Raw genomic sequence first — 3086 nt, forward strand, 5'->3', positions numbered from 1 at the left:
TTGGCCCCAGCCAGTCATTAGACAAAGATGGTGGGTTGAAAAGGTTCGTGTCTCAGTTTTCTCAGTGACTGGATCCCAGGCCTGCAGGTGAATTTCTGACCCTTCCTCCCACTTCCAACAGGAGGGCAGTAGGCCTAACAATAGACCATTCATTGCTTCCTAGAATAGTTCCCTAGGCTCTGGGCCGAGGTAAATCAGTTATCACAGCTGTGTACTTCCTACCCAAAGTGTGTGGGCAGAGGAAATACCCGGAGGAAAGGCCACTAGATCTTCTTGCTGGTGAAATTGGAAGGTTTGGGGAGAGGTCTTCTCTTGGAAGCTAGGCAGGCATAGAGTCAAACCAAGTGAGAGTCTGCATTGGTCGATATCTACTCTGGCCTCTAATTCAGGCTCTGCCATTCAATCTCCCCCTTCTGGGCCTTGGTTACCTACCTAATCTAGAAAATGGGGCATTTGGGTTCAATGATTTTCAACTCCCTTCCTAGCTCTGACATTCTGGGTTCTATGTTCAAGGAAGTCTCTCAGCTCTGACATTCTGTATCCTTTGTTCTTTCCAGCCTGGATAGTTTAAGTTTTGGCTCTAAAAATTCTACGTATCTATGGATAGGGCTAAATCTAGGATGTATTATTATCTGTGGATTTCTTAGCTTAAAAATTATTGCTGCTTATAGCTTAGTCCCACCACTGTTACTTCCAATAACTCCTTTCCCCACTAAAAACTTCACCTGTAACAAAAAAAAAAATTAGTTCAGGAAAAAAAAAAAAGATAATAAAATATATCATTACCACTATATCCCTGGCACTTTATTTGATTTTCCCTACTTGTAATCAGTCTACCACCTCTCAATGGAGAAGAGGGAAGGGGGATAGGTTTACTTCTTGAACCAAGATGGATATTTGCATTTCATTTGAATATTGATGACTTTTAGTGCTGTTTTAATTTATATTCCTATAGGTCATTGCACCTATCGTTCTTTCACTATCTGTTCATTATCTGTAGATTTCAATAATCTCTCTGTTCCCCTCTGATGAGGTATAGGCTCTGGGAACTTCCTTGAACTGTCCCAGAATCTTCCCTTGTTAGGCATTTGCCTGAGGTCATAAGCCTTTCATTGTGGCCCAAACCTTTAGCCAGCTAGTCCCCACCCTTCATCCTCCCAAAATATCTATACCCCAATCAAATGTTATACCCTTGAACTGGCCCATCTTTGGTCTCCAGGTAGCCTCTGGCAACTTCACTCATTTACTGGAATCCGACCTCATTAAACTCCTCCTGAAGACCCTCTCCAAACTCCTCCTCTAGACCACCCCTAGATTCTTCCCTTTCTGTTTATAAGACCCCATCTTGCCTCCATGTGAGAGCTCCATAGAATTTTCTAGCACAGACTTGCTCTGTGTCCAATACAAGCTCCCTTGTCCAATACAAGCCTCATAGATACCAAAGTTCCTTAAGAGTCTACCCAATATGGCAAATTTTTAATAAACTTTTACTTTTTTTTGGCAGAGAAGACTTGAGTGGAATTCACTCAGCAGGACCCGGCGTGTTGGAATTTTGGGGTCTGCTGCACCCCTAGCCTAAACCTCATAATTTTATAATGACCCTCTTCACCTTCATCTTGCATGTATGACTCCTCATTGGCTGTCTTTGACTCATTTCCCATGACACTCATGTGATATTTGTAGACTGTCATAGCAGAAAGATCTCAGAGGTCATTAAGTTGAATGTACCTATTTCACAGTTGAGGACAGAGGCCTATTAAGAGAGAAAGACTTCAAGGTTTTATAAGCAATTACTTTCCCCCTTCAACTTTTCATGGAACTGTCTCCCTCTTCGCGGAGTCCAACTCAGGTTTTCCAAACTCCAAAATTTTGCTTGGGCCAGGCCCATCTCAGTCTGTTGAAATGCTGCCTATCACTCAAGACAAAGATCAAAGATCATTCCTCCTCTTTTTCCCTTCTCTCTCCACCCTCTAAAAGGAAACTATCTTTCATTCCTGTACTTGTTGCCCAGAAGTCCTTTATCTCTCCCCCACTGCCTTTCTACGTATCCCTTCACACACACAAGGCCTGGGTCCCATTTCCCTACTTGCTGGGTTGGATGAAATGGGTGTCACCAACTCTTCTCCTTTTGGTGAGATGGAGGTGAGAAGTCTTATAGCTTCTCTATCACTGAATCATAAAGTCCTACAGGCCTCCAGACCCGTGGCACTATCCAGGAGCCCTGGGTCTGGCCATTCAATGAAGGCTAGACCCTTAGGACTTCCTGGCCTTTCCATTCACCCAGCAGCTACCTTCTTCCCTTCCTCCCCCAGTGCCTACCCTCGGTTGAATATCTTCAATTTATCTTGTCTTTATCTTGCTGCTAAGTAGTTGTTTGAATTATCTCCCTATTAGACTGTAAACTCCCTGAAGGCAGGTGTTGTTTTTAGCCTTTCTTTGTATTCGCCAACACTTAGCACAGTGCGTGCTACACAATAGGCACATAATAAATGCTTGTTGACTTGAGTTGCACACAGTAAGCCTTAATAAATGCTCATTCATTCCTTTATTCGGGGAAATTTACCCAGATGCAATGATACTGTCCATGGGGGCCTCCACTGGTGTGGAGACGGTTCTGCCCATCAGAGGCAACCTCCCTGCTCTGAAGTTACTCAGCTCCCCATCCTGCCAACTATATTGTTTTGCTAAGGCTTAAGTCAAATTGATTCCCACAGCACCACTTAATCCCTCTGCAGTTGGTTTCTTTTTGAATAGAGACTGTGGCCCTTTGTCCTCAAGGTAATCCTCTCTTCAACTGAAGAGTTACCCTTTCAAAGTCTTGAAAGAGTTACTCTTTCAAAGAGTTGTTGGTGGAAACAAGGACCTTCCCTTTTAATAAGCAAAGACCCAAAGAATAACCACAGACTCAGACTCTCAGAGCTGGGAGGGACCTTAGCTCATAGAACATAAAACATCAGAGCTAAAAGGCTTTAGGACATAGAATATCAGTGGAGTAAGGATTGTAGAATGTATAATGTCAGAGTTAAGAGGGTCCTAAGGGAATGTCAAAGCTGGGAGGGCTCTTAGAACATGGAATATCAGAGCTG

Source organism: Petaurus breviceps, unplaced genomic scaffold, assembly GCF_028583685.1.
Source record: "Petaurus breviceps papuanus isolate PSGF00001 unplaced genomic scaffold, PetGlider_PUasm1.0 103, whole genome shotgun sequence".
In the NCBI taxonomy this organism is placed as follows: Eukaryota; Metazoa; Chordata; class Mammalia; order Diprotodontia; family Petauridae; genus Petaurus; species Petaurus breviceps.